Here is an 11,573-nt window from a genome sequence, read left to right on the forward strand (position 1 = left end):
ATTCAGGACTGATTTCCTTTAGGATGGACTGGTTGGATCTCCTTGCTGTCCAAGGGACTCTCAAGAGTCTTCTCCAACACCACAGTTCAAAAGTGACAATTCTTTGGCGCTCAGTTTTCGTTAAAGTCCAACTCTCACATCCATACATGAGTACTGGAAAAACCATAGCTTTGACTGGATAGACCTTTGTTGGTAAAGTAATGTCTCTGCTTTTTAATATGCTGTCTAGGTTGGTCATAGCTTTTCTTCCAAGGAGCAAGCATGTTTTAATTTCATAGCTGCAGTGACCATCTGCAGTGATTTTGGACCCCCCCAAAATATAGTTTGTCACTGTTTCCCCATCTATTTACCATGAAGTGATGTGACCAGATGCCATGATGTTACCATATTTGGATGCAATTTTGTATTTACAGTTGATGCTGTAATAGGTGGGGTGGGGGATATTAGGAAGCATTGAGTGCATTTTTTTGCATGGGACAGACATGAGTTTGGGGCTCAGAGGACGGAGTATAGCAGTTTAAATTCTGGCTCTCCAACACATATGTCCATATCCAAATCCCTAGAACCTGTGAATAGTCTTTTATTTGGAAAAAGAGTCTTTGGAGGATCTGGAGATGAGATTATCTTGATTACTCAGATGGAAACTAAATCCACCTACAGGGGTCTCTAGAAGAGACAGAAGAGAAGACAGGGATAGAGCAGAAAGCACTGTGAAGACAGAAACAGAGTTTGGAGGGACGTGGCCAGAAGTCAAGGGAAGTCAACATCCACCAGGAGCTGAAACAGCCAAGGAAGCATTCTCCCCTAGAGTCTCCAGAGATAGTGCAGCTCTGCTGACACCTTAATTTTGCATTTCTCATGTCCAAAACCATCAGAATAAATTTCTCTTGTTTTAAGTCTCCAATTTTGTGGTGATTTGTTATGGCATCCCTCAGAAACTAACAATATTTCACTTTCAAACTACTTTGTCTGGTGAACTGAAACTTTCCTGGCCATGGTTCTAATTTATCCCTTTGGATCATGGTGACAACCAGGCTGACTTCTTGCCCTCCCCTTAAGTCAGCCAACACCTCCTGGCATCCCTGGAGGAGATAATTCCCTGTAGGAGGACGCATTTTCTCTCCCTCTCTATCCCTGTCCATTCCCAAGTTGTTGGGGCACCTGTTGGGTAGCTTCTACTTTCACTTTCTCTTTCTTCTCAAAACACGCACCAGCTTAGTACAGCACCCACTCCTACTCTTTGGCCTCATTCCTGTCGTCTTACTGCTGCTCTCCACACTCTGCAGCCCATTTCTTTTTGTAATATACCCCTGCAGGAACTCAATGCACATTTGCATTTTAATGGAAATATAATTGACTTCCACTCAACATTTGAATAATCAAGACCTCACATTTACATTTTAATCTAGATATTTTCTAGCCCTATTTCCCCTAACTTTGGGGGGAAGACGTTTTTCCTGACAGGTGACAACTGTAGCTATCATGCTCTCAGCACCTACTGTGTGCCAAGCATCAGGATAGTTTTTCTGTAGCTATCAGTTGAATCCCCACAATAATCTTTATTTCATCCCCAAATTGCAAACTAGGACACAGATAGCAGGAGATTCAAACAAACTCATGTGGTTTAAGCAGGAGATTCAAACAAACTCATGTGGTTTACAGAACTACAGTATAGACTGGGAAACCCAAGATATTTCTGGTCTTGTACTTATGTTTTTGATTTTATAGTATCTACTGTTAAAGCCTGAACAGGCAAGTTTTCTCAACCTCTTTTCTTCTGTTTTTCTCAATGACAGAAGTAAGAGTAACTCACAGTTGACTTAACTGAGTTCTTACTGCTGTCTAGAGTGCTAGACTCTGCATTTGTTATCATGTATGGTTTTTATAGTAGCCATATTAGGTGGCTAAAGTTGTTTGAGTACAGATGAAGAAACTAAATCTTAAGTTGAATATCTTATCTCAAAATACACAGCTATTTTGATGTAGCACATGTATTTGAATCCAGATATGTCTAAATACGGAGAATGAGTCCTTAACTACTTAGAGGAGTACAATAACTCAAGTCATCAAAGATCAGTACAGTCTCTTAGTACATGTAAGACTCCAAGTTAGAGCAAAATAGTGTAACTTTGTAGCTACGCTCAAACACGTCCAACTCTTTGTGATTCCATGGATTGTAGCCTTCTACATCTTCTGTCCATGGGATTTTTCAGGCAAGAATACTGGATTGTGTTGCCATTTCCTCCTCCAAGGGATCTTCCTGACCCAGTAATCAAACCCAAGTCTTCTGTGTTGCAGTTGAAGTCTTTACTGCTGAGTACTCGGGGAACTTTGTAGTACTTAAATGTATATGTTCAAAAGATACTTCCTGGTCATATATGTTTTAATCATTACTGATCAAAATAAATGTCAGAGTGATTTTTATATATCATGACCTCTGAAAGTCATTTGAAACAACTTTCAGTTAAAAGGTAATTAAAAATTAAATCCAAACTCCAGAAACAGGAGCAATAAGAATAGACTCCAAAATTTTAAAGCATGTTAGGAATAAGATCACAGGTCCAAAATGGAGTTGCTTATGTTAAACTTCACATCACACAATTGAGAGTTAGCTTAATTACAGTTTTGGTTCTTCCAGAAATGGAATCTTAAATCAGTCATTCAGGAATCAGCAGATCAGTACTAATAATCTGCCTAACAGACCCTTGCCATCAGGGGATGGCAAGTGTAGTAACTTTGTGATGTTACTGTTGTTTGGCCTAGTATAACTTCCTTGTTCCTGCTCCTTTCTGCTCGTAAAAGTCTTTCATTTTGTGTAGTTTCTCAGGCCCCTTTCTATCTGTTAGATTAGATGTTGACTTATTCAAATTTATTTTTGCCCCAATTTAAAAATTTTAATATGCCTTAGTTTACCTCTTAACAAGCACAAATGGGAATGGAGAATGTTAAGTGTGCTGAAGCTTGGTTAAATGGTCACAACCTGTTGTTGCTAATCAGTTACCCAGTTGTGTCCAACTCTATGTGACCTCATGGATTGCAGTAGGCCAGGCCTCCTGATCCCTCACCATCTCCCAAAGATTGCCTAAGTTCATGTCCATTGCATTGGTGATATCATCCAACCATCTCATCCTCTGATGCCTTCTCCTTCTGCCCTCAATCTCACTTTTCCAATGAGTCAGCTGTTCGCATCAGATGACCAAAATTCTGGAGTTTCAACTTCAGCATCCGTCCTTCCAATGAGTATTCAGGGTTGATTTCCTTTAAGATTGACTTATTTGATATCCTTGCTGTCCCAGGGACTTTTAGGAGTCTTCTCCAGAACCACAGTTCAAAGGCATTAATTCTTTGATGCTTTGCCTTGCTTAGAGTCCAGCTGTCACAACTGTATGTGACCACTGGGATAGCCCTGACTATACAGATCTTTGTTGACAGAGTAATTTCTCTGCTTTTCAACTCACTGTCTAGGTTTGTCATAAGTTTCCTGCCAAGAAAAAATTGTCTTCTGATTTCATAGCTGTAGTCACCATCTGCAGTGATTTTAGAGCCCAAGAAGAGGAAATCTGTAACTACTTCCAGATTTTCCACTTCTATCTGCCATGAAGTAATGAGGCTGGATGCCATGATCTTAGTTTTTTTGATATTTAGTTTTAAGCCGGCTTTTTCACTCTCCTCCTTCACCCTCATCAAGAGGCTCTTTAATTCCTCTTCACTTTCTGCCATTAAAGTGGTATCATTTGCATATCTGAGGTTGTTGAAGTTTCTCCCACCTACCTTGACGCTAGCTTGTAACTCACCCAGGTTGGCATTTCTCATGATGTGCTCAGCATACAGGTTAAACAAACAGGGTGACAGCAGACAGCCCTATCATACTCCTTTCTCAATCTTGAACCAATCAGTTGTTCCATACAGGGTTCTGACTGTTGCTTCTTGACCTGCATACAGATTTCTCAGGAGACAGGTAAGATGGTCTGCTATTCCCATCTCTTTAAGAGATTTCCACAGTTTGATCCACATAGTCAAAGGCTTTACCATTGTTGATGAAACAGAGGGAGATGGTTTTCTGGAATTCTCTTGCTTTCTCTATGATCCAGTGAATGTTGGCAATTTGATCTCTGGTTCCTCTGCTTTGTCTAAACCCAGCTTGGACATCTGGAAGTTCTTGATTTGCATAATGCTGAAGCCAAGCATACAAGATTTTAAGCATGACCTTAAGCATGGGAGTACAATTGTCACATGGTTAGAACATTCTTTGGCACTACCCTTCTTGGGAATTGGGATGAGGATTGACATTTTCCAGTCCCGTGGCCATGGCTGAGTCTTCCAGACTTGCTGACATATTGAATGCAACACCTTGATGAAATCATTCTTTAGGATTTTGAATAGTTCTGCTGAAATTCCATCACATCCACTAGCTTTATTTTACTTTCTTTAGTTAATTAATTTATTTTAATTGGAGGCTAATTACTTTACAATATTGTAGTGGTTTTTGCCATACATTGACATGAATCAGCTATGGGTGTACATGTATCCCCCATCCTGAAGCCCCCTCCCACCTCCTTCCCCATTCCTTCCCTCAGGGTCATCCCAGGGCACCAGCCCTAAGTGCCCTGCCTCACGCATCGAACCTGGACTGGTGATCTATTTCATGTATGGTAATATATGTGTTTCAGTGCTATTCTCTCGAATCATCCCACCCTCGCCTTCTCCTACAGAGTCCAAAAGTCTGTTTACATCTGTGTCTCTTTTGCTGTCTTGCATATAGGGTCATCATTACCATCTTTCTAAATTCCACATACATGCATTAATATACTGTACTGGTGTTTTTCTTTCTGATTTACCTCACTCTGTATAAGAGCCTCCAGTTTCATCCACCTCATTAGACTGATTCAAATGCATTCTTTTTAATAACTGAGTAATATTCCATTGTGTATATGTACCACAGCTTTCTTATCCATTTGTCTGCCGATGGACATCTAGGTTGCTTCCATGTCCTAGCTATTGCAAACAGTGCTGCGATGAACACTGGGGTACACGTGTCTCTTTCAATTCTGGTTTTCTTGGTATGTATGCCCAGCAGTGGGATTGCTGGGTCATATGAAAGTTCTGTTTCCAAGTTTTAAAGGAATTTCCACACTGTTCTCCATAGTGGCTGTACTAGTTTGCATTCCCACCAACAGTGTAAGAGTGTTCCCTTTTCTTTGCATCCTCTCCAGCACTCATTGTTTGTAGCCTTTGGAGAGCAGCCATTCTGACTGGCGTGAGATGGTACCTCATTGTGGTTTTGACTTGCATTTCTCTGATAATGAGTGATGTTGAGCATCTTTTCATGTGTTTGTTAGCCATCTGTATATCTCCTTTGGAGAAATGTCTATTTAGTTCTTTGGCCCGTTTTTTGATTGGGTCATTTATTTTTCTGGTATTGAGCTGCATGAGCTGCTTGTATATTTTTGAGATTAATTCTTTGTCAGTTGCTTCATTTGCTATTATTTTCTCCCATTCTGAAGGCTGTCTTTTCACCTTGCTTATAGTTTCCTTCATTGTGCAGAAGCTTTTAAGTTTAATTAGGTTCCATTTGTTTATTTTTGCTTTTATTTCCAATATTCTGGGAGGTGGGTCATAGAGGATCCTGTCCCAGCATCACTTGTTAAAAAAATTGTCTTTTCTCCATTGTATGTTCTTGGCTCCTTTGTCAGAGATAAGGTGTCCATAGGTGCATGGATTTATCTCTGGTCTTTCTATTTTGTTCCATTGATCTATATTTCTGTCTTTGTGCCAGTACCATACTGTCTTGATGACTGTGGCTTTGTAGTAGAGCCTGAAATCAGGCAGGTTGATTCCTCCAGTTCCATTCTTCTTTCTCAAGATTGCTTTGGCTATTTGGGGTTTTTTGTGTTTCCATACAAATTGTGAAATTATTTGTTCTAGTTCTGTGAAAAATACCATTGGTAGCTTGATAGGGATTGCATTGAATCTATAGATTGCTTTGGGTAGTTTACTCATTTTCACTGTATTGATTCTTCTGATCCATGAACATGGTATATTTCTCCATCTATTTGTGCCATCTTTGATTTCTTTCATCAATGTTTTACAGTTTTCTATATATAGGTCTTTTGTTTCTTTAGGTAGTTTTATTCCTAAGTTTTTTTGTTGTTGTTGTTGCAGTGGTGAATGGAATTGTTTCCTTTATTTCTCTTTCTATTTTCTCATTGTTAGTGTATAGGAATGCAAGGGATTTCTGTGTGTTAATTTTATATCCTGCAACTTTACTATATTCATTGATTAGCTCCAGTAATTTTCAGGTGGTATCTTTAGGGTTTTCTATGTAGAGGATCCTGTCATCTGCAAACAGTGAGAGTTTTGCTTCTTCATTTCTAATCTGGATTCCTATTACTTTTTTTTTCTGATTGCTAACGCAAAAACTTCCAAAACTATGTTGAATAGTAGTGATGAGAGTGGGCACCCTTGTCTTGTTCCTAACTTTAAGGGAAATGCTTTCAATTTTTCACCATTGAGGATAATGTTTGCTGTGGGTTTATCATATATGGCTTTTATTATGTTGAGGTATGTTCCTTCTATGCCTGATTTCTGGAGGATTTTAAATCATAAATGGATGTTGAATTTTGTCAAAGGCTTACTCTGCATCTATTTAGATAATCATATGGTTTTTATCTTTCAGTTTGTTAATGTGGTGTATCACATTGATTGATTTGTGAATATTTAAGAATCCTTGCATCCCCTGGATAAAGCCCACTTGGTCATGATGTATGATATTTTTAATATGCTGTTGGATTCTGTCTACTAGAATTTTGTTGAGGATTTTTGCATCTATGTTCATCAGCGATATTGACCTGTAGCTTTCTTTTTGTGGCATCTTTCTCTGATTTTGGTATTAGGGTGATGGTGGCCTCATAGAATGACTTTGGAAGTTTACCTTCCTCTGTAATTTTCTGGAAGAGTTTGAGTGGGATAGGTGTTAGCTCTTCTCTAAATTTTTTGTAGAATTCACCTGTGAAGCCATCTGATCCTGCGCTTTTGTTTGTTGGAAGATTTTTGATTACAGTTTCAACTTCCGTGCTTGTGATGGGTCTGTTAAGATTTTCTGTTTCATCCTGTTTCCATTTTAGCAGGTTATACTTTTCTAAGGATTCGTCCATTTCTTCCAAGTTGTCCATTTTATTGTCATATAGTTGCTGATAGTAGTCTCTTATGGTCCTTTGTATTTCTGTGTTGTCTGTTGTGATTTCTCTATTTTCATTTCTAATACTGTTGATTTGATTCTTCTTCCTTTTTTCCTTGATGAGTCTGGCTAGTGGTTTGTCTATTTTACTTATCTTCTCAAAGGACTAGCTTTAGTTTGTTGATTTTTGCTATAGTCCTTTTTGTTTTTCATTTATTTCTGCCCTAATTTTTATGATTTCTTTCCCTCTACTAACCTGGGGTTCTTCATTTCTTCTTTTTCTATTTGCTTTAGGTGTAAAGTTAGGTTATTTCTTTACTTTTTCTCTTGTTTCTTGAGGTAAGCTTTTATTGCTATGAAACTTCCCCTTAGCATGGCTTTTATTGAATCCCATAGGTTTTCAGTTGTTATGTTTTCATGTTCATTGTTTCTATGCATATTTTGATTTCTTTTTTTATTTCTTCTGTGATTTGTTGACTATTCAGAAGTGTGTTGTTTAGCCTTCATATGTTTGTATTTTTAATAGTCTCTTTTCCCTGTAGTTGACATCTAATCTTACTGCACTGTGATCAGAAAAGATGCTTGAAATGATTTCATTTTGTTTGAATTTACCAAGGCTAGGTTTATGGCCCAGGATGTGATCTATCCTGGAGAAGGTTCTGTGTGCACTGAGAAAAAGGTGAAATTCATTGTTTTGAGGTGAGATGTCCTATAGATATCAATTAGGTCTAACTGGTCCATTGTATCATTTAAAGTTTGTGTTTCCTTGCTAATTTTCTGTTTGGTTGATCTATCCATAGGTGTCAGTGGGGGTATTAAAGTCTCTCACTATTATTGTGTTACTGTTAATTTCCCTTTCATACTTGTTAGCATTTGCCCTACATATTGTAGTGCTCCTATGTTGGGTGTATATATATTTATAATTGTTATATCTTCTTCTTGGATTCATCCTTTGATCATATGTAGTGTCCTTTGTCTCTTATCATGGTCTTTATTTCAAAGTCTGTTTTATCTGATATGAGTATTGCAACTCCTTCTTTCTTTTGGTATCCATTTGCATGAAATACTTTTTCCAGCCCTTCACTTTCAGTCTGTATGTGTCCCTTGTTGAGGTGGGTATCTTGTAGACAGCATATATAGGGGTCTTCTTTTTGTATCCATTCAGCCAGTCTTTGTCTTTTGGTTGGCACAGTCAACCCATTTACATTTAAGGTAATTATTGATAAGCATGTTCCCATTGCCATTGACTTCTTCGTTGTTTTGGGTTTGAGTTTGTACACCTTTTCTGTGTTTTCTGTCTAGAGAAGATTCTTTAGCATTTGTTGAAGAGCTGATTTTGTGGTGCTGAATTCTCTCAGCTTTTGCTTGTCTATAAAGCTTTTGATTTCTCCTTCATATTTGAATGAGATCCTTGCTGGGTATAGTAAGCTGGATTGTGGGTTTTCTCTTTCATCATTTTAAGTAGGTCCTGCCTTTCCCTTCTGGCCTGAAGAGTTTCTATTAAAAGAACAGCTGTTATCCTTATGGGAATCCCCTTGTGTGTTATTTGTTGCTTTTCCCTTACTGCTTTTTAATATTTGCTCTTTGTGTTTAATCTTTATTAATTTGATTAATATGTGTCTTGGGTGTTTTGCCTTGGGTTTATCCTGTTTGGGACTCTCTGGTTTTCTTGGATTTGGGTGGCTATATCCTTCCCCATTTTAGGGAAGTTTTCAACTATTATCTCCTCAAGTATTTTCTCATGCCCTTTCTTTTTGTCTTCTTCTTCTGGAACTCCTATGATTCAAATGTTGGGGCATTTAACATTGTCCCAGAGGTTTCTGAGGTTGTCCTTACTTCTTTTAATTCTTTTTTTTCCCCTTTGTTTCATTTATTTCTACCATTCTACCTTCCACTTCACTTGTCCTATCTTCTGCCTCAATTATTCTACTGTTGGTTCCCTTTAGAGTGCTTTTGATCTCAGTTATTGCATTATTCATTTTTGATTGACCTTTTTTATTTCTTCATGTCCTTGTTAAACCTTTCTTGCATCTTCTCAATCCTTGTCTCTAGTCAATTTATCTGTAACTCATTTTGTTTTCAAGATTTTGGATCATCTTTACTATCATTACTCTGAATTCTTTTTCAGGTATACTTCCTATCTTCTCCTCTTTTGTTTGGTTTGGTGGGCATTTATCATGTTCCTTTACCAGCTGAATATTTCTCTGCCTTATAATTTTGTTCAGATTGATGTATTTGGGGTGGGCTTTCTGTAGGCTGAACATTTATGGTTTTTCTTTATTGTGGAGGTTTCTCCCTGTGGGTGGGGTTGGACTAGTGGCTTGTCAAGATATCCTGGTTGAGAAGCTGTGTCTGTATTTGGTGGATGGAGTTGGATCTCTTCTCTCTGGAGTGCAATGAAGTGTCTAGTAGTGAGTTTTGGGGTTCTGTGGGTTTGCTGTGACTTTAGGCAGCCTGTATTTTAGGGCTCAGGGCTGTGTTCCTGCATTGCTGGAGAATTAGCATGGTATGTCTTGCTCTGGAAATTGTTGGCTCTTGGGTGGAGCTTAGTTTCAGTGTAGGTATGGAGACTTTTGGATAAGTCCTTGTCAATTAATGGTCCCTGGAGTCAGGAGTTTTCTGGTATTCTCAAGTTTTGGATTTAAGCCTTCTGCCTCTGGATTTGTCTTATTCTTACAGTAGCCTCAAGACTTTCCATCCATACAGTACAGATGATAAAACATGTAGGTTAATGGTGAAAAGATTCTCCACAGTGAGGGACACTCAGAGAGGTTCTCAGAGTTACATAGAGAAGAGAAGACAGAGGAGGAAGATAGAGCTGACCAGGAGGAGAAGAGGGGGAGTCAAAAGGGAAGAGATCAATATAGCCAGTAATCAGTTCCCTAAGTGTTCTTCACAGACCAGAACACCCAGAGAGATTCACAGATTTAAGTAGAGAAGAGAAGGGGGAGGGAGGAGATGGAGGTGGCCTGGGGGAGAAAAGGAAAAGACAAAATGGGAGAGAGCAATCAAGCCAGTAATCACACCCCTTAGTAAAAGTGGGTACTGAAGATTAGATTCTTAAAGGTGCAAATTTGATAACAAATACCAAAAAGTAAAGATTAAAAATCTACAGTAGAGGTTAGACTCTCAAAAATGCAATATTAAAAATACAAAACAAAATTAATCACAAAATTATAAAATATATATATTAGGCTATAAAAATGAAAATTAAAGGTGTAATAAAGAATGTAAAAATTAAAAAATTTAAAAAACTTAAAAATGATAATAGTAAAAATATATATGTAGAAATATATAAGTAACTGTAAAAATGTATACAGTCAGCAAAAACAAGACTGGGTGTTGACTGTGGCTCAGATCATAAACTCTTTATTGCCAAATTCAGACTTTAATTGAAGAAAATAGGGAAAACCACTAAACTATTCAGGTATGACATAAATCAAATCCTTTACAATTATACAGTGGAAGTGTAAAATAGATTTAAGGGCCTAAAACTAATAGACAGTTTGCCTGATGAATTATGAACTTGGATTCATGACATTGTACAGGAGACAGGGATCAAGACCATCCCCAAGAAAGAGAAATGCAAAAAGGCAAAATGATTGTCTGAGGAGGCCTTACAAATAGCTGTGAAAAGAAGAGAAGTGAAAAGCAAAGGAGAAAAGGAAAGATATACCCTTCTGAATTCAGAGTTCCAAAGAATAGCAAGGAGAAATAAAAAGCCTTCCTCAGCGATCAATGCAAAGAAATAGAGGAAATGAACAGAAAGGGAAAGACTAGCGATCTCTTCAAGAAAATTAGAAATACCAAGGGAACATCTTATGCAAAGATGGGCACAATAAAGGACAGAAATCGTATGGACTTAACAGAAGCAGAAGATATTAAGAAGAGGTGGCAAGAATACACAGAACAACTGTACGAAAAAGATCTTCATGACCCGGATAATCTTGATGGTGTGATCACTTACCTAGATCCAGACATCCTGGAATGTGAAGTCAAGTGGGCCTTAGGAGGCATCACTATGAACAAAGCTAGTGGAGGTGATGGAATTCCAGGAGAGCTATTTCAAATCCTAAAAGGTGATGCTGTAAAAGTGCTATAGTTAATATGCCAGCAAATTTGGAAAACTCAGCAGTGGCCACAGGACTGGAAAAGGTCAGTTTTCATTCCAATCCCAAAGAAAGGCAATGCCAAGGAATGCTCAGACAACCACATAATTGCACTTGTCTCACATGCTAGCAAAGCAATGCTCAAAATTCTCCAAGCCAGGCTTCAACAGTACATGATTCGTGTATTTTCTGATGTTCAAGCTGGTTTTAGAAAAGGCAGAGGAACTAAAGATCCAATTGCCAACATCCACTGGATCATCAAAAAAGCAAGAGAGTTCCAGAAAAAC

The sequence above is a fragment of the Capra hircus genome, chromosome 21 (assembly GCF_001704415.2).
Source record: "Capra hircus breed San Clemente chromosome 21, ASM170441v1, whole genome shotgun sequence".
NCBI classification, from domain to species: domain Eukaryota; kingdom Metazoa; phylum Chordata; class Mammalia; order Artiodactyla; family Bovidae; genus Capra; species Capra hircus.